This window comes from Bos taurus, chromosome 4 (assembly GCF_002263795.3).
Source record: "Bos taurus isolate L1 Dominette 01449 registration number 42190680 breed Hereford chromosome 4, ARS-UCD2.0, whole genome shotgun sequence".
Taxonomy (NCBI): Eukaryota; Metazoa; Chordata; class Mammalia; order Artiodactyla; family Bovidae; genus Bos; species Bos taurus.
Window position 1 is genome coordinate 45,805,526 of NC_037331.1, and position 21,608 is coordinate 45,827,133.

Genomic DNA, 21,608 nt, shown 5'->3' on the forward strand with positions numbered 1-21,608 from the left:
ACCATCTGGTGATGTCCATGTGTAGAGTCTTCTCTTGTGTTGTTGGAAGATGGTATTTGTTATTCCCAGTGCATTCTCTTTACAAAACTCTATTAGCCTTTGCCCTGCTTCATTCCGTATTCCAAGGCCAAATTTGCCTGTTACTCCAGGTGTTTCTTGACTTCCTACTTTTGCATTCCAGTCCCCTATAATGAAAAGGACATCTTTTTTGGGTGTTAGTTCTAAAAGGTCTTGTAGGTCTTCATAGAACCGTCAACTTCAGCTTCTTCAGCGTTACTGGTCAGGGCATAGACTTGGTTAATGTGATATTGAATGGTTTGCCTTGGAAATGAACAGAGATCATTCTGTCATTTTTGAGATTGCATCCAAGTACTGCATTTCGGACTCTTTTGTTGACCATGATGGCTACTCCATTTCTTCTAAGGGATTCCTGCCTGCAGTAGTAGATATAGTGGTCATCTGAGTTAAATTCACTCATTCCAGTCCATTTTAGTTTGCTGATTCCTAGAATGTCAATGTTCACTCTTGCTATCTCCTGTTTGACCACTTCCAATTTGCCTTGATTCATGGACCTAACGTTCCAGGTTCCTATGCAATATTGCTCTTTACAGCATGGGACCTTGCTTCTATCACTAGTCACATCCACAACTGGGTATTGTTAAGAGCTTGTCTTATATCACCTTTATTATGTTGTCTTATATCACCTTTATTATGTTGATGTATATTTTCTCTATACCACTTTATGGAGAGTTTTATACCATAAATGTTGAATTTTTTCAAAAGCTTTTTCTGCATCTATTGAAATGATCATATGATTTGTATTCTTCAATTTGTTAATATGATGTATCATATTGATTGATTTGCCAATAGTGGAAAATCTTTACATCCCTAGGATAAATCTCACTTGATTATTATATAAGATCCTTTTGATGTATTACTGGATTTGGTTTGCTATCATTTTTGTTAAGGATTTTTACATCTATGTTCATCAGTGATATTGGCCTGTAATTTTCTTTTTTATGATATCTTTATCTGGTTTTGGTGTCGGGGTGACCCTGGCTTCCTCGAATGAATTTGAAAGCATTCTTCTCTTTGCAATTTTTTGGAATAATTTGAGAAGGAGAGGTGTTAACTCTTCTCTTAACGTTTGGTAGAATTCACCTGTGAAGTCATTTGGTCCTGGACTTTCGTTTGTTGGAAGTTTTCCTCATTACTGATTCAATTTAACTACTGGTAATTGGTCTGTTCATATTTTCTATTTCTTCCATGTTCGGTCTCAGAAGATTGTACATTTCTGCAAACTTGTCCATTTCTTCTAGATTGTCCCTTTTTTTTTTTTTTTTTTGGCACATACTTGCTCTTAATAGTCTCTTATTATTTGTATTTCTATGGTGTCAGTTGTAACTTTGCTTATTTTGTTCCTGATTTTTTTGATTTAGGCCCTCTTTCTTTTATTCCTTATGAATCTGGCTAAAAGTTATTTAATTTTATCTTTTTAGGGAACCAGCTCTTAGTTTCATTGATCTTTTCACCTTTATTTTATTTCTACTCTGATATTTATGATTTATTTCATTCTTTCCTCCTAACTTTAGGGAATTTGTTGTTGTTATTGTTGTCATTCTTTTTCTAGCCTCTTTAGATATAAGGTAAGGTTGTTTATTTTATACTTTTCTTATTTCCTGAGGTAAGCTAGTATTGCAATAAACTTCCTACTTAGAACTTCTTTTGCTGTATACCATAAATTTTGGATCATTGTGTGCTCATTCATTTATCTCCAGGTATTTGTTGATTTCCTCTTTGATTTTATCAGTGATCTATTGATTCTTTAATAATAATTATTTTTTAAATTAGTTAATATATCCTTCCAAAGTAATTGTACCATTTGTAAATAGAAGTAAGTTTTTAAACTCTTTTCAAACTCTAAGCCTGTTATTTCTTTTTCTTACCTTAATGCCCTGACTAGCCCATCCAGTCCCATCACTTCATGGGAAATAGATGGGGAAACAGTGGAAACAGTGTCAGACTTTATTTGGGGGGGCTCCAAAATCACTGCAGATGGTGACTGCAGCCATGAAATTAAAAGACGCTTACTCCTTGTAAGAAAAGTTATGACCAACCTAGATAGCATATTGAAAAGCAGAGACATTACTTTGCCAACAAAAGTCCGTCTAGTCAAGGCTATGGTTTTTCCTGTGGTCATGTATGGATGTGAGAGTTGGACTGTGAAGAAAGCTGACCGCCGAAGAATTGATGCTTTTGTACTGTGGTGTTGGAGAAGACTCTTGAGAGTCCCTTGGACTGCAAGGAGATCCAACTGGTCCATTCTGAAGGAGATCAGCCCTGGGATTTCTTTGGAAGGAATGATGCTAAAGCTGAAACTCTGGTACTTTGGCCACCTGATGCGAAGAGTTGACTCATTGGAAAAGACTCTGATGCTGGGAGGGATTGGGGGCAGGAGGAGAAGCGGACGACAGAGGATGAGATGGCTGGATGGCATCACCGACTCGATGGACATGAGTCTGAGTGAACTCCGGGAGTTGGTGATGGACAGGGAGGCCTGGCGTGCTGTGATTCATGGGGTCACAAAGAGTCGGACATGACTGAGCAACTGAACTGACTGAACTGAACTGAACTGAGTCTCCAAAATAATGTAAGCAGTGAGAATGGACATCTTTGTTTGGTTTCTGATCATTGGAAATTGTACTCCATATTTCTCCACTGAGTGTGATGTTGTGTGTGCTAAATCATTCCAGTCATGTCTAACTCTTTGTGACCTTATAGACTATAGACTTATAGACTATAGAGCCCAAAAGGCTCCTCTGTCCTGAATATTCTCCAGGCAAGAATACTGGAGTAGGTTGCCATGCCCTCTTCCAGGGAATCTTCCTGATCCAGTAATCAAACCCTTGTCTCTTATGTCTCCTACATTGGCAGGCAGTTCTTTACCACTAGTGCCACCTGAGAAGCCTGAGTATGATGTTACCTGTAGGTTTTTCATAGATACTCTTTACTGGATTAAAGAATTACTCTCCTATTTTTATTTTTGCTAATATTCATTATGAATCAGTTCAGTTTAGTGGCTCAGTTGTATCTGACTCTGTGATCCCATGGACTGCAGCATGCCAGTCTTCCCTCTCCATCACCAACTCCCAGAGTTTGCTCAAACTCATGTCCATTGAGTCAGTTATGCCATCCAACCATCTCATCCTCTGTCATTGCCTTCTTCTTCTGCCTTCAATCTTTCCCAGCATCAGGGTCTTTTCTAACTAGTCAGTATGTCGCATCAGGTGGCCAAAGTATTGGAGTTTCAGCTTCAACATCAATCTTCCAATGAATATTCATGACTGATTTCCTTATGATTGACTGGTTTGATCTACTTGCATTCCAAGGGACCCTCAAGAGTCTTCTCCAACACCACAGTTCAAAAGCATCAATTCTTTGGTGCTCAGCTTTCTACATGGTCCCACTCTCACATCCATACTGGAAAAACCATAGCTCTGATTCTATGGACCTTTGTTGGCAAAGTAATGTCTCTGCTTTTTAATATGCTGTCTAGGTTGGTCATAGCTTTTCTTCCAAGGAACAAGTGTCTTTTAATTTCATGGCTGCAGTCACCATCTATAATGATTTTGGAGCTCAAGAAAATAAAGTCTCTCACTGTTTCCATTGTTTCCCCATCTATTTGCCATGAAGTGATGGGACCAGATGCCATGATTATAGTGTTTTGAATGTTGAGTTTTAAGCCAACTTTTTCACTCTCCTCTTTCACCTTCCTCAAGAGGCTCTTCAGTTCCTCTTTGTTATCTTGCTATAAGGGTGATGTCATGTGCATATCTGAGGTTATTGATACTTTCTCCCATCAATCTTGATTCCAGCTTGTACTTCATCCAGCCCAGAGTTTTGCATGATGTGCTCTACATGTAAGTTAAGTAAATAGGGTGACAATATATAGCCTTGATGTACTTCTTTCCCAATTTAGAACCAGTCCATTGTTCCATGTCCTGTTCTCTCTGTTGCTTCTTGTCCTGCATACAGATTTCTGAGGAGGTGGGTAAGGTAGTCTAGTATTCCCATTTCTCAGAATTTTCCACAGTTTGCTGTGATCCACACAGTCAAGGGATTTAGCAGAGTCAGTGAAGCAGAAGTATATGTTTCTCTGGAATTCTCTTGTTTTTTTGATGATCCAGCAGATGTTGCCAATTTGATCTCTGGTTCCTCTGCCTTTTCTAAATCCAGCTTGAACATCTGGAAGTTCATGGTTCATATACTGTTGAAGTCTAGCTTGGAGACTTTTGAGCATTACTTTGCTAACGTGTAAAATGAGTACAATTGTTCAGTAGTTTGAACATTATTTGGCATTGCCTTTCTTTGGGATTGGAATGAAAACTGACCTTTTCCAGTCCTGTGGTCACTGCTGAGTTTTCCAAATTTGCTGGCATATTGAGTGCAGCACTTTCACAAAATCGTCTTTTAGGATTTGAAATAGCTCAGCTGGAATTTCATCACCTCTACTAGCTTTGTTTGTAGTGATGCTTCTTAAGGCCCACTTGACTTTGTACTCCAAGACGTCTGGCTCTAGGTGAGTGATCACACCATCATGGTTATCTGGGTCATGAAGATCTTTTTTGTATTGTTCTTCTGTGTATTGTTGCCACCTCTTCTTAATATCTTCTGCTTCTGTTAGTTCCTTACCAGTTTTGCCCTTTATTGTGCCCATCTTTATATGAAATGTTCCCTTGGTATCTCTAATTTTCTTTAAGAGATATCTAATCTTTCCCATTTGTTGAATTTTATCAAATGCTTCTTTATATCTATTGAGATTATATGTCTGTTTGAGGCCTGTAATATGATGAATCACATTATTTTGGTAAGGGTTTTCTTTTCATTTATTGTATATTATTTTTAATAAAACCAGATAAAAAACTGAAAATCATTCAGTAGCTGGTCTGGCACTTCTAGAACCATTTTACAGAGTATCTGGATAGGTGATATTTTAAAGTACTGCCAAGATAGACTTGTCCAAACCAAAACATTGCACACATTCCTTTTTACCCCTTTAGTCAAGCAGGTAAATAGAAAATAATGTACTAAATCTTTATTAATAAAGTTTTAACATGATTTTATTCTGTTCCCTAGCATTTAATTAAAATTATCATTTAAGTAGGTACTTAGAAGAAAAAACTCACCGGTCATACTGGTCCGCAGAATAAACAGAAGTCACCAAAGTAACTCAATGAATTTGATGAACCTAAATCAACTAGGAAATGTTGAGTAGGCTTACCAATGTAGATGACATATTTTGGATTTTATTTTGGTTTATGTTTTATTTTTACACTAAAGCCTTATGCATATACATAAAGAGCAGCAATTACATCTCACTGTCATCCCTCAGTGGCTCCTGAGCCTCATGTGTGTCTGCCATGATTAGCACTTTTTCATTTCTCATATACTCTCCCTTCTCTGCTACTAACAATCCTGTATCATCTGCTACCTGCACTTCCTTTCCTCATTTTATTATCTGCCTTCTGTCTCTTCTGTACCATGGGCTTGTCACGGATTCTTGTAGCACCTGGTGACTCCCATTCTACCCATAAAAACATTTTAGCTAACTATTTGTTCCTCTAAAAGAAGATGTTGACATTTACCGTGAGGTGGCTCAGATGGTAAAGAATCTGCCTGCAGTGCAGGAAACCTAGGTTCGATCCCTGGGTCAGGAAGATCCCCTGGAGAAGGGCACGGCAACCCATTCCAGTATTTTTGCCTGGAGAATTCCATGGACAGAGGAGCCTGGCGAGCTACAGTCCATGGGGTCACAAAGACTCGGACATGACTGAGCAACTAACACACACACACACACACACACATACACACACACACACCATGAACAGGCCTTACTTTTGTCAAGATCTGCATGGGGCTCTTCAGCACTCTACATCACTTGCTTTATCATTTTAATCCAAAGCTACTGTATTTGAACATAATGCAGCTCATGTAGGAAGTGGTACTAGGGAAACATACCCACACATACACAGTAACTTGGCTTTGTCCCGGACACACACACATACACACATGCATAGTAACCTGGCTTTGTACTGGGATAAGGGATGAAGTGATGTTAAAGCTGAAACTCCAGTACTTTGGCCACCTCATGCAAAGAGTTGACCCATTGGAAAAGACTCTGATGCTGGGAGGGATTGGGGGCAAGAGGAAAAGGGGGCAACAGAGGATGAGATGGCTGGATGGCATCACTGACTCGATGGACATGAGTTTGAGTGAACTCCGGGAATTGGTGATGGACAGGGAGGCCTGGCGTACCGTGATTCATGGGGTCGCAAGGAGTCGGACACGACTGAGCAACTGAACTGAACTGAACTGAAGGGATGAAGAAAGCAGAAGCCTTTGCATGAGGAGGACCTTGGCAGGTTACATTGTTCTACAATTTATCAGTTGATAACTTTTGCTGCCTCCAAGTCATTGTGTTTTCCCAAGTGAAGAACCTTTGACCGAGCCCTGCAAATATACACACTGCACATAAATGAAAAGTTATTAAACCAAGACTGCAGGGGAATTCAGAAGATTGTTCTGTTGTAATTCTGGGGAAAACAATTTAGAACGTACTTTTTAAAGCTTAGCAGAATTACTTAAAATCTTGCAGGGAAACAACCAGCCTTTTAAAAATCTGGTCCCTGAGGATTTAATTTATCTTTCATACTTAGTTACTGCAAAATACTGATAATGCACAAATTCAGTGAGGTGTTAGTTTTGCATCTACCAGTGACTTGCTGAATTAATCAAATTACCTTAAAGTTAACACAGCCATTGAGAAGAGTTTAATGATATTCAAAACCTTCATGGTAATAATTACAGATGAAGAGGGTCAGTCAGTTGAGAATTAATGTGAAAAATGAATAGAATGAAAATCTGAATTAGGATATCAGAACATGTATAAATTATGGGGAAGGTGAAGCATGAAAATAAAACTCATTTATGTTCATTTGGAAGGGGGAAATAAAAGAAGGTGTGTTCGAATTTGAACCTAGAGAAGCCTTAAGAATTAGACAGTTCTAATGGAGAAAGAGAAAGGAGGAGTTGAGGATCATGGGGAAAGCAAGTTAGAGAAGAGCAAGTATTCTTTCTTCTCATATATACTTCTTCCATCTTTTAGAGAGCCAAAAGCAACTTTTATAATTCACATACCACTTGCCCCCACCCCCACTAGTTTTTCTTCCCTGATGTTATCTGTGCCCACATCTTTTCTTCTGTATTTTAAAGAGAAGAGATAACACAACATAAATTATCCTTCCTGCTCAAAAAATAATTGATTGTACAAAGTATTACAAAGAGGGTTTTTGAAATGACTTAAATTATGTTTTTTTTTTCATCTCCCCTGTCCCAGATTCCCTTTCTTATTTCAATATTTATTTATTTGGCTGTGCTGGGTCTTAGTTACAACATATGGGATCTAGTTCCCTGAGCAGGGATTGAAACTGGGCCCCTTGCATTGGGAGCTCAGAGTCTTGGCCACTGGACCACCAGGAAAGTCCCCAGATTCCCTTTCTTAAAAGTTGTATACTTTTTAAGAAAATTTAATTTAAATGTTCTATTAAAATTTCCAAGAAGTGAAAACATCTTAAATATTTTAGAATTAGCATTATCTACTCACTTCATTTTTATGGAAGGTAGTCTCAACAGATGAGTGTAGTAACTTTTTAAAAAGTGACTGATTTGGTAAACATAACTTCCCTGGTGACTTAGAGGGTAAAGAGTCTGCCTGCAGTGAGGGAGACCCAGGTTCGATCCCTGGGTCAGGAAGATTCCCTGGAGAAGGAAATGGCAACCCACTCCAGTACTCTTACCTGGAAAATCCCATGGACGGAGGAGCCTGGTAGGCTACAATCCATGGGGTCTCAAAGAGTCGGACACGACTGAGTGACTTCTCTTTCCTTTTCCTTTCACTTTATAAGTCTCCTATGTTATATGCCAGGCAATATAGGGGTGTTTTATAAAAAAGCTCTTCTAGCAGAGCACGGTAACCCAATCTGTAGGCCCCAGATGAATCAACTGGAAAACTACTGGAAAAGTTGGTAGGCCCTTCTGGCAGTATGTGAAATGTTGAAAAAGACCTTTCTTTTCGAATGTATCTTATTGAGAGATTCTTTTCCATATCAAAGACATAAAACTTGGAGGTTAGTTTGTGTGTGAAAAAAAGAGACAAATTATTCCTATTTTGATGCCAAAAATAACACAGACAGAAATGCTCATTGGGTTATTTATTTATTCATTTAGTCTGCTTGAGCATTTACCATATGATATACACTTGAGATACAGAAATGAATATGAAAGTGGCCCCAGACAGGAGGCCTCTAGGCCTCTGTCTAAAATTCAGAGATATCTATGTTAACTAACAAATTCAGTGACACCTTATGCATGCCACTGAAGAAGGGTGTACAAGGCCATCCAGAAAGGTAGAGTCAGACTTGTTCAGAGTTGAGTCTTACAAGATAAGTGGATGTTCAATTGCTCAGCAAAGGGAGGAAGGCAAAGGAGACAGATAAACAGCAGCCTAAGGCCCCATGAAATGGCCCAGTTGTGGAATTACAAGTAGCTGAGTTTATGCAGAGTCAAGTCTCTAAGGCGATGACAAATTGGAGAACTAGGTAAGTTTCAAATTATGAAAGCTGTCTTAAGCTCTGTCAAGGTGTGGACTTTATCTGGTAGGCATTTGACAGTCCTGAAGGTATTAAGCAGGAGGAGTAATGCAATCAGTTATAAAATGAAGACAACTCTGGTGATAGAAAAGAGGACTTAAATATAAGCAATAATGTTTAAACATATTTTATTTTTACCAGAAATTAAACATTCAGCAATCATACTGTGAAAGTCATCTGAGTGACATAGAGGGCAAGTCACAATACCCACCATGACTGCAGAAGCCTTGCTGCTGGCCAGTGTTCTTGCCTTCACCTGGGAGTTCTAAGGCTGCCTAACTTCCTATTGCTTCTCCACCACCCAGCTCAACAAACATAATATTCATTCATTCAGTGAGTGCTTGTGTGCCAGGCCCTACAATGGGCCCTGGAGATGGCGAGACAAAATAGCTTGTGGTCCCTGCTCAGCAGATGTTCACTGGGGCCATCCCCAGATGTTCTCTCTGGAGCCAGACATGGTCCATGAAGTGTCGTAATCTCATTCCTTCTCATGTAGCCACACCTGAGCTTTCCCTCTACCTTCACAAAGTCAGTTTCATTTGTTGCAACATCATTTTTGTGCACCAACTGAAAAGTGAGAAGATGAACTGGGAATAACCACAGCGACCAGTTCCATTTTGAGAGTTGCCAGTAGCATATACACACTGCGTGCGTACTCAGTCACTCAGTCATGCCCAACTCTTTGGCAACCCCACGGACTGTAGCCCACCAGGCTCTTCTGTCCACAGAATTTTCCAGGCAAGAATGCTGGAGTGGGTTGCCATTCCCTTCTCCAGGGGATCTTCCCAACCCAAAGATTGAACCCAGGTCTCTTGATCTCCTGCATTGGCAGGTGGATCCTTTACCATCGCACCACCTGGCAAGCCCTAACATATACAGACTACTCTATATAAAATATAGATAACCAACAACGACCTGCTGTATAGCACAAGAAACTGTACTCAGTATTTTGTAATAACCTACAGGGGAATATAATCTGAAAAAGAATAGATATGTATGTATCAGTGAATCACTTTGCTATGTAACTGAAACTAGCCCAACATTGTAAACCAACTATACCTCAATTTTTTAAAAATGAGAGAGACTTGCTATTGGAGGGGTAGGAGAGTTGAGTAAGGGGACTCTTAATGCTCTACTAGCAAGCCAGAGCCTCATACACCAGTTTAAATAGTTTAAAAGATGACTCTGCTTTTCACAAGCTTGCTATATATGAATTTGCAAAAAGTTCTATGTACCACTCTGTCTCTCAAGGATTCAAAAGCTTCAGATGCCCATAATGGAGTTTTAGGTTAACATATTAATTATTGTTTTAGTAGCTAGAAAAACCACCCACTCAAGCAAAAATCAGAGTGCAGACTTGATTACATAAGCCACTGGTTCACTTAGTATTAGAGAAAGATAAAAATCATAAAACATGGTGTGAGGGTAAGAGGAGTCATTAAGCCCAAAGAAATATTATTTTATAATCATCTTTTTTCTATTTTAAGCCTTGTTATAATAGGATAACAAGCCAGTACAGAGAGCGTACTTGAGTAAGAGGGTACCTTTGATTTCCTGACAAATCTTTCCTACTTGGTTTGGTAAATTAAACTATAGCAAAAGGTGTGCTGCACATGGAGTGAAGGGAATCATATTTCGGACATGCTGCGTATGGATCATTTGCCACAGGTTTGCTGCTGCTGCTGCTAAGTCACTTCAGTCGTGTCCGACTCTGTGCGACCCTGTAGACGGCAGCCCACCAGGCTCCTGCGTCCATGGGATTCTCCAGGCAAGAGTACTGGAGTGGGTTGCCATTGCCACAGGTTTAGACTGTTGTAATCTGCAGTACATATGACTAAATTCACACTCAATGGTATAGTTTCTCCTTGTATGCTCTCAGTCTGTGGGGAACAGCTTCAGAAATCTCTTGACAACTTCTCAGGGTCAAGTTGCTCTAAGGGCATGAATTTCTTGGAAATTGACTCTTAGCAGTGTGAAACAATTCCTGCAGGACTTCCATGGCATACCTCATAATAAATAGAAACTTGTCTTTGAAGCTGCTGTAGACCTCACAGCATAGCTTCGTGCAGTGAAAACTTATAATCATAGCCTTGAAGATACCATGGTACCCTTGTCAGCTTTGGCAAAAGGCTAAAGAGCCCATGCTGTTGCATTATTAATTAAGCAATCATTTATTAAGAGCCTACTATGTGACAGGCACTGTTCCATGGGCTGTTTTCTGTGCCTCCCTGACAACCCCACTTCTACCTAGTCATTCTCCAGGTCTCTACCTAAACATCAGGGGAAACTTCTCTCAGCCCTCTTGACCAAATTTAGGATTCCTGATGGGTGCTCTCTTAGCCCTCTACAACTCTTCTTAAAAACACTGAGCACTATTTACAATAGCTAGGACAAAGAAGCAACCTAGATGTCCATTGACAGATGAATGGATAAATAAGCTGTGGTGAATATACACAATGGAATATTACTCAGCCATAAAAAGGAATTATTTGAGTCCATCCCAATGAGTTGGATGAACCTAGAGCCTATTATACAGAGTGAAATCAGTCAGAAAGAGAACAATGAATATTGTATATTAACACATATACATGGAGTCTAGAAAGATGGCACTGATGAACCTATTTGCAGGGCAACAGTGGAGACACAGACATTGAGAACAGACTCATGGACACGCCTGGGGTGGGAAGGAAGGAGATGGGAGGTATGGAGAGAGGAACATGGAAACATACCTCACCATCTGTAAAATAGGTAGCCAATAGGAATTTGCTGTATGACTCAGGGACCTCAAACTGGGGTTCAGTGACAACCTAAAGGGGTGGGTGTGGAGGGAGGTGGGAGGGATGTTCAGATGGGAGAGGACATGGGTAAACCTATGACTGATTCATGTTGATGTTTGGTAGAAACCAACACAATTGTGTAAAGCAATTATACTTCAATTAAAAATAAATAAAGTTAAAAAAAAAAAACACTGAGCACTATTAAAATTTTGAATTTTTTTCTGTAATTCAGATGGGGAAGCCCATTTTCCCCACCAGACTATAAGCTTTGTGTTAATGGGAATCATTTGTGTTTTTTTACACTTAATAGCATTTGGTTAGGATGTAAATAGGAACAGTGATGTATCAAGAGTGAAAAATGAAAACTTTATTTTGTAATTAAGTTCCATTTGTAATATTATGATTACAATATCTCCAATGAGTAATGTTGTAATAAGTAGCAGAGAATCCTAAGGTGCATCATATGACTCTCTATTTTTTAAACAATCAAGATTGCTAAATGCTGGGTGATATGAACTGCTTTGATAGAAACTGGCTTTTTTTTTTTAATATTTTTTTTAATGGAATACTCCCACCAAATGCCCCTTCCTCTTGTGGAATCTGTTTCAAACATCCTTTGCTGGCATGTATGAAAATAATGGCAGATATGAGGACAGTTGTTTACCTGATTCTTCTGCAAATGGTTTGGAGCAAGCCTTCCCTAGGCTTCCCTGTTGCTGCAGGCAAGAGCCCTCTATCTAGCTGTGATGACAGTGCCCAAACTTCTAATTGCTTCTTTAATTTTCATCACATAGGATCCAGTCTCCCTGCGTAGGACCTTCTCAGGGCTCATAAGCATGTGTTTAGTCAAGAGATGTCAACGAAGACCTTCACTGTGAACTCCAGTTCCACAGTGAGCCCATGACGTACTTAAATATGTAGAATTGATCAGTTGAGACAGATCACATAGATCCTACTCAGAAGGAACAGCATCTTCATCCAGTGTAGTTTCCTCCATTTGTGGTTTTAATCTCAATATGATTGGTGAGTAGCTACTAGTCTAAGTGAGCACTTTCCAGGTTCCTTTGTCCAATGTGAAAAAGAGAGAACAATAGCAATCCTGTATCTTTTAGAATGTTATCAAAGATTAGGAAATAAAAATCACTTTATTCAGATCTGTTTGTATCAAGGTAGATTAAAGGCACATTAATGACAAAACATAGCTCATGACACAAAGCTCTTCACTGAACTTCATACCTGCCTTGGTGATCTTAGGATCTACTGTTATAGATGAAGGCTGCATTCAAATACCTAATAATACAATCTAAGATTTACACTCTTAGACTTGGCCAGCATTCACTGCCAGAAGATAAATGGCTAGACCTTTGCACTCTTTATTGCAGTGACTAATGAGCTCTAAATCATTATCTTTTTGTATGTCCATCCTCCCCAAGTGACTATAAGCTCCCTGAGGGAATCAGTGACCTTATCTTATTCTTCTGTTTTATCCCCAGGATCAATCCCAATGTCTAACCCATATCTGAGTACTGAATAACAATGTTAGTTGAACTAAAGAATTCACAAATACTATCACTTCTGTTCTTCCCTCATTAAAAGCAAGTATAGTCATCTGCCTGCCAGATAAATTCATGCAGGGTGTAAGTCACAAAGCTATGGCATGATAAATGGATATATGAGGCGACACAGCCAATAATACTTTGCTTGATAGAAGTAACATTCTTTTATTATTTGTATACAAAGCATGTTAAGGTATTTCTTACCATTTAAACTTGTTTTTGCATAATTGTTCATTTTGTATGTCTTGTGCACACTGCTTAATTCAACTCAGTCATTCTTTTTGTGAATATTCATTAAAGCTGCCTTTAGAATTAACTACAAAATGAAGTTTCCACTCTTTATATTTCAAGCTTCGATACAACTGAATCATTAAGCATTTTAGTTAAGACTTGCAGATGCATCTTTAAATTGATCTCCCTTGATTAAAGGTAGATTGCAGGCTTGCGATAATAGTCATACCAGAAGAAATTAAATGCTTATTATTCTCATTAGATTATTCAAGTCTACTTTACTTTACTTCACTATACATATAAATAGACGAATAGAGCCTGCATCTACTGACATATGTGGAAGAAAATAAAATGTGGTTACTTACTTGCATTAATTCAGAGGGAATACAATAGTAATTAATTAAAGCTTGAAATAGACTTAATTTTAAAGGAACTGGCATTATCTTTGCTGAAATTCTGACTAGAATTTGTCCTCTTTCAGTCAGTATATAAAATTGCTTTGTATATTGACCATACTGGCTTCTGCTAGCATTGTGATTGCCCCTTTTGCATGTATGTGAATGCTTCTAAAGGCCTTGAAGGCTTTTCTTTAATAGGTAAATATTCTCCCAACTGTGTCTACTTTTTACTTTTAAAAGAGAAAACTTTGCTCTTGCTCCGATCTGAATGATCACAAGTTGAGAGTTAGTGACATAATAAATGAGAGTAATTCCTATAGATTTCTACTAGTTTGTGTGATTTTTAAACCTATGTACGTAGAATCACCATAATTACCACTAATAGTTTCTATCACAAAAGGGTTTTATATTTACTTTCCTTTTATTATCATTTCAGTTAAATGTGGCTTTCAAGTACTATTTTGGAAATAAACTTTTTCTTATAAGTGTAACTGAAATTCTTAGACTGGTTCTAATGGGGAAGAAGTAGTAGGACGGAGTAATGATGTTAGATGTTCCTTAATTGACTGATGAATCCTTTGTCCTCTCTTTAAAGTGAGAGCAGCATTGGGGTTTGAGAGTGAAAGAACCTGTCACACGTTTTATCTGTTCTCTCCCTCATTCATTTAACCAGTATAGAACCTTTTCTATACCAGAGACTTTGTCCAGCACTGGAGATGTAAGGATTAACTAAGTACCTATCACTGTCTAATGACAGAAACATCAAAAATTTAATACTTGAATATGCTGAAGAAGGTCTGTGTTGTAGATGTGTACTAGGTGTTACGGAAACATCACAGAGGACCTACACCAGGCTTCTTTTCCTTGTAGCAGTGGTGAGAAAAGGACCCAGGGACCCAGTCTCTTTTTTACCCAAGCAACCAAGTGCCAAACATCAACAATGACTCATGTGAAGCCCCATGATAACCATAGTCTGGTTACACAGGCAATCCTGAGCTGCTCTAGCTTAGTTTTGTAAAAGCCCTATACCTCTTAAACTAGACACCACCAAGAGTTTCCCTTGTCCTGCAACTGCAGCCCCAGGGAGCACCATGGCATTGATCCTCAAGCTCTGGCCCCAGCCAGGCTAGTAGATTCCCCATCCTATACCAGGAGCCACAAGAAAGGACTCAAGCCTCTTTGCCCTTGGCCTGATGACTGCGTAGGGTAATGCACCCAGCCTTCCTTGCCACTCTTTTATTTTGTGTTTAACCCTTGTAACTGTAACTCCTGGCCCACTGACCCACACATAATGTTGGGAAGTGAGGGAAAAGTAAGGTATCTGAATTCATAGTAAAAGAATTGTTTAGGAGATTTTCTCACCATAACATTACTTCACTAATGAATACTTTCTGAGCTGACTACTTTTGAGAATTAAGCCCCCATTCTTTCCATTCAACAAATATTTATTGAAATAGTGAGCTCTGTTTTGTGAAGAATACAAACCCTCAGAAGTATATGGAACTTTCATGCTATATACTTTCCAAGTCACCAAGTTGATTTATGACTGAAAGATTATTGTCATGCAGGTTCTAATAGGACCTTTACTGTTTATCTGAGTTGTTATCAGAGCCATTGAAAGCATCATTTTGATGTTGATGGGGGTGATGACAAAAAACTCATGTTTCATAGTACTTTTTACTTTTAGCATTTTCCAAACCTTTATTTCATTGTATCCTCAAAATGAAAAAGTAGATAATGAAGATAAAATCCTCTTTTTACTGATAAAGATTTAAAGACACCAAAGACTGATGTAGTCACTTAGCTCATGACAAAACCAGAAATAGAGCCTCATGTTGAACATTCATAAGGGGGTGTACTGTTATTTCATTCATTCTTCACAGTTTCCCCATGAGTTGGAGTTAGTACTCTTTTACAGATAAGGACACTGAAGTACATAGAAGGGCTATAGCTGCCCAAAGTCATGCATATTCATATCTGGCTAAGAGGTATAAAGCTGCTACTTTGTGTCAGACACTGTGCTGAGTGCATTCATATATAATGTCTTATCTAAATCATAATGGTCTATGAAGTAGGTACTATTATCCATATCTGATGGAAGAACAAACCAATTAATTACCCAAGTCTCCATTTACTGGTAGTAGATGCAGTGCTGAAATTCATTTCTGATGTTCTTTCCATTAAGCCAGAGGTTTGCAGCATTTTTCCCATTTCCAATCCATTTATAAGCAGAGCACATGGTCGCTGATAATGTCTCTTCTTACACTACGGAGATTTTTTCATAAAGGATTTGGTCACCTGAAAGATATATCAGAATCTGTTGGTAGAAGAAGGGGGTGAAGAGAGGGGCATTCAGGAAACAGGATAGTTTAAGATTCTTCCCTTCCCTATTAGTGACTAAACTTATCTCTTAACTCTTGTAATAGGCTAAAAAGCCTATTTTTATAAAAAGAAAAAAAAAAATCCAACTTAATTTTATCCTTTCTACAAAAAGTTATTGAGTATTTACATGTGCCAGGTGTGTTCTAGGTGCTGAAATTGCAACAGTAAACAAAATCCACATGGCTCCAGCACTCATGAAGCATATATTCCAGACAGTGACAAGTTCTCTGAATGAAATTAAACAGGATAAGGAGATAGACTTTGGGAGGGTGGCTGCTGGATAGAGTGGTCAAGAAGTCCTCTCTGAGGAGGAATCAGACCAAGGCCTGAACTTGGGAAAAAGCAGGCAGCCATGTGGAGAGCTGGAGTCAGGTCTTGGGCATTTTTTTTTTCCTACAGCTGGCACTGGCAATGCTTTTCCTCATCCCACAGAAGCACCAAGCATGAACTCAGACTACTCAACTCCCAGCTAGGGCCAGAATGCCAAGAGCACCAGGCCAGCCTGGTCGTCACAAGCCACTCTCTATGCCAGAGCCTACAGCTGGCTCTGGGCCACATGACCTGAAATCGTGGCTGTCCTGCACTTGGCTCCACAGCTCCCCAAACCCATAGAAAAACCCATTCCATCTTCAGCAAGGGTGGGAACCTATACACAGAGAGCCCCGACTCCTGTGATAGTCAACTGTCAAAATGTCCATTTTTTAAAAACTGAAAACCATTTACATTGGAGGTTTATTTTTCTGTAAGCAATTTGCCTTTGTTAAAGATCCAGATTCTTTTCTTTCATTGCCTTCTGAATGGAACTTAATATACAGGAGACAAGCAGCAAGTGGAGTGGGTAGGAACTAGAAGATTCCAGAAAGCAATTGGGCTCTTGAGTCCTTGCTTGACGTGTCTGACCCTGGTGTCCTGTAAGGTTTGCATATAAGGTGACTGGCAACTATGATTCCATTCAGTTTTTATTACAGAGGAAGGCTGAGTGGTGAAGTTCCCCATAATTAAACATCAAGGACACAGAATCAGTGGTGCCTTCAAAATGATGTCAGTAGAAGTGTTTCGTACAAACCTATCACTGAAATACATCAGTCTAGGACTTACAGTGAATGTTCGTATAAAAGTTTATGTTTGTATAAAAATGAAAAATAGACTTTAAACCATAATCTAAAAAATTGGGGAACTGGAGGGGGTAGTAAAGGAGGTGATGACCTTTAAGGAAATTATTCAAATTACTCCATTCTTGCCTTGTAAAAAACTGTGATGCATATACCATACCGGGGATATGATTCCTTTGACAATAGTCATTATACTCAGTTCTGTTATTCATGGTCTGTGTTGGAGCAGAAAGAAAATTCTGGAACCTATTTGAAGAGCATTTTTCACAAAACCAAACTTTAAATAAATTATAACTTGTAGAAACTGCCAGGCCAGGGTCAGGATTTACACAATCTTCTCTGATGACCACAAGTTGGAATAACACACTTCCACCCTTCCACAATACTTGCTGGGTCTACAGTGGCACCTCTATATTACACGGCACTTACTATCTTTCCCACAGTGCCTTGTACGTAGATGCTGAAGATTTGTTGAATACAATTTCTTATATTCAGACCTGTAGAAATTTCTGCATTTGGACAAAATTCTGAATTTCTAAGATAAGCTTCTCAAATGGGGCTTGGACGCTAAATTGGTTTATTCATCCCTTCAGCAAGTATTCATTAACATGTACTATGTTGATCAGCTTACACCCCATAGATTTTTAAATGCATACTAAAATATAACAGTTAATTTTTTTGAAAACTGTATAAGTTCTGATGATTTAATTTTAAGGTTTTTATGACTTAAAATGCGTAAGTGTATAATTTGAATCTACCTGGATTGACAGAAGCTCTGAAATAAGCTCCTCCAGGATAACAGGAAAAAATGTGTCGGTCACAATGATAGTTTTTTTTTTTTTTCCAACTTCTTGGAAAAGCAAATAGCAGGAAGATCAAATTCCTTCAATAATGGATTTTTCCACTCAATTATTCAGCTGCTGAAGCTGCTGGGCCATGCAGAACTGGTTTCAAGACCGTTCCCCTGCCAGATGAAGCTATCAGGATTGTCAGTCTCCAGGGAGCTGATGAATTATTTCAAAATGGTCACAAAGGACCATCAGAATTAAATGGACTTTGCTGGGGGGAAACAGTTGTTTTCCTACTGGGATTTACCAGCCACCTCCTTCATCCTTTAAGGTTCTGAAATGTCTCTCATTAAACACAGTTCTGTTATTTTCAGCTGTTTATACAAGGTATTGATAACTAAATACTCAAATAACCTGGGTTTTGGCAATGTAAATTCAGAAACTATCCTTTCTTTTAACCCGTAAGAAAAAGCCTACACATCTAATAAAGTTCTTAAACCTTTGACAGGTCTCAGTCAGAATAATAGCTTTCACTTTGTTTCATAAGGGCAATCCTTTTATGTGCCTATCCTTTCTAATAATCCTACTCTACAAAGAATTCCTTCTTAGTAATGGAATAAAAAGAAATGAAAAGTTTTCTCCTATCAAAGCAAGTAAATAAAATGGTCAGTTCCTCTAATTCCAGTGACAGTGATAAGCATGTATATTAGTTTTCTAAATGGCTATCCAACCTGTATTTGGTTAAGTCTTTCAAAATCATGCTCACTCATATTATAACTACTATAGTAGCACAAACTTGTAACTTAAGAATTCTGGCTACAGAGTAATGAGAGAGTAATGAGTAAAAACTATTTTATCATTATGTACTTAAAAATTACACCTGCATACACAGAGAGAGAGAAAAATTCTAAGGTCTACTCTGGTTTGATAAAGCTGACTGTGAAATTATAACACATCAGTAAGTGATATTTCTTATCAAAGCAGTCTTCACTTTAAGAGCCTCAATCACATTTTTGGTGATTCAGTTTACAGATAACTTTCCAGAACTTCCCCGACACATAAAGCAATATTTATCACTGTTGCTTGATACAGAAATGACACCAAACTTAACTTTCATATTAAGAGAGCAGAAAATCCAAGTTGCTTTTGAAGCTGATCAAAATCAAAATGTCAGTTACTGAAAAGAAACATCATAAAAAATATTTAAAAGCTACCGCAGATTTTGTCAGACTCTTGTTTTTTAATATAAACATGTTGGTTAGAGCCAATGAAGAACACTTTAGATGACAGAACTAGGGGCTCATGGGGACTGGAAACGTATTGTATGAACCACACGCCCATCATAATTATCCATCTTTAGTGATAAGGTTCCGTCAGCATGGTTGGTTTTTGACCAGACAGTAGTGAGTGGGATTTGGAAGTAAGAAGATAAACAGAGATATCAGAAAGCAGTATTGCTTTGATCATGTTGTTTTTGTTATTTTCAAATCCATCATTTGTTAGTGTCTACAGAAAAAAACTAGCTTTGTTGTTTTAAGCAGCCTGACAGGTGTCCAGGGCTGACTTGCTTTGACTCTGTATTTGAAATGCTTCACATTTTGTGAGCTTGACAAATCACTTATCCTCTTTGAATGTCACATTTCTCTAAAAATGTAAAAAAGGGAGATAATGATAATACTGCTCCTGCCTGCCTCAAAGGATTGGGAAGAAGGTCAAGTGAGATTCTATATATTAAGGGACTTTGAAAACCACAAACACTGCACAAATGTATGGTTTTGTTTTAACGGTCTCAGGAGAGTTGTCTGCCTGAAATGCACCAAGCGATCCCTGAACCTAACTATTTGCAAACCCCTGTGTTCAGATCAGAGGCCTTTGTATGTCTGCCAAAGGCTTTGCAAAGCTCCCTGTGTGATGTCCCCTCTATAAACCATCACCATGGCTAGGTCCAGCAAGACTGAAGATTGAGGGCTCATGGCAGAGGGTCACCCACAGAGGGCCAAGCCTGAGGCCAGAGGCATCACGGCTAGCATTTAAAAGAACAATATTTCCTTAGAGTGAGTACAGAGAGTAAAAGATGCTGACGCTGTTGTGAACGTTGTCAGTACTATAGGAAGCATTAGGACACCTCTGGCAGAAATCTAACCTTTTAAGCAAATGTATGCACGTCTAGGCATGGTAATTAAGTCAGTCTTGTACAGAACAGAGTTTAGAAAGTGAATCCTGCTTGATCTACCTTTGTGAGCAAGTTACATAACCTCCCTGTGCCTTAGTCTTATCATCTGTGAAATGAAGATAATCATAATGCACATTTAATGGGGTTGTTAGTCAACAAAAGCGTCCAAAATGCAGTACTTGGGCGAAACCTCAAAACTGACAGAAAGATCTTGGTTCGTTTCCAAGGCAAACCATACAACATCACAGTAATCCCAGTCTATGCCACAATCATTGATGCTGAGGAAGCTGAAATTGACTGTTTCTATGAAGACCTACAACACATTCTAGAACTAACACCAGAAAAAGATGTCCTTTTCATCATAGGACTTTGGAATGCAAAAGTAGGAAGTAAAGAGACACCCAGAGTACAGGCAGATTTGGCCTTGGAGTGTGGGGCAAAGGCTAACAGAAATTTGCCAAGAGAACACACTGGTCATAGCAAATACCCCTTTCCAGCAACGCAAGAGATTACTCTACACATGGACATCACCAGATGGTCAATTCTGAAATCAGATCAATTATGTTCTTTGTACACAAAGATGGAGAAGCATTACACAGTTAGCAAAAACAAGAGCTGGAGTTGATGGTAGCTCAGATCATAAGCTCCTTATTGTGAAATTCAGGCTTAACTTGAAGAATGTAGGGAAAATCACTAGGCCAGTCAGGTATGACCTTAATCAAATTGCTTATGATAATACAGTGGAGGTAATGTATAGATTCAAGGGATTAGATCTGGTAGACAGAGTGAACAGAGTGAACTATGGACACAGGAGAACTATTTGTACAGGAGCCAATAACCAAAATCATCCCAAAGAAAAAGAAATGCAAGAAGGGTTTTCTGAGAAGGCTTTACAAGTAGCTGAGGAAAGAAGAGAAACAAAAGGCAAGGAAGAAAGGGAAAGATATACCTAACTGAATGAAGGGTTCCAGAGAAGAGGACAGAGAGATAAGAAGGCCATCTTAAATGAACATGCAAAGAAATAGGGGAAACGAATAGAATGGGAAAGACTAGAGATCTCTTCAAGAAAATTAGAAATACATTTCGTACAAGGATAGGCATGATAAAGGACAGAACCAGTAAAGAACTAACAGAAGCAGAAGAGATTAAGAAGAGGTAGCAAGTATATATAGAATAACTATACAAAAAAAGGTCTTAATGACTCAGATAACCACAACGGTGTGGTCACTGCCCTAGAGCCAGACATCCTGAAGTGTGAAATTAAGTGGGCCTTATTAAGCAATACTTCCAACAAAGCTAGTGGACATGACTGAATTCCAACTGAGCTATTTCAAATCCTAAAAGATGATGCTGTTAAAGTGCTGCAGTCAATATGTGAGCAAATTTGGAAAACTCAGCACTGGCCACAGGACTGGAAAATGTCATTTTTCATTCCAATCCCAAAGAAGGCCAGTGTCAAAAAATGCTCAAACTACCATTCGAT

At 38.6% G+C, this 21,608-nt stretch overlaps 1 protein-coding gene and 1 long non-coding RNA gene across 3 annotated transcripts in view; one reads left to right on the plus strand and one right to left on the minus strand.

Moving 5' to 3' along the window:
- The window catches only part of LHFPL3 (LHFPL tetraspan subfamily member 3), a 581,079-nt gene that overhangs the window by 267,792 nt on the left and 291,679 nt on the right, over positions 1–21,608 (plus strand). The window lies entirely within an intron of this gene.
- LOC132345184 (uncharacterized) overlaps positions 15,786–21,608 on the minus strand; it is a 35,095-nt gene continuing 29,272 nt past the window's right edge. Inside the window, exon 2 of the long non-coding RNA XR_009494377.1 lies at positions 15,786–15,968. This is a non-coding gene — a long non-coding RNA (uncharacterized lncRNA). The remainder of the gene's footprint in view (positions 15,969–21,608) is intronic.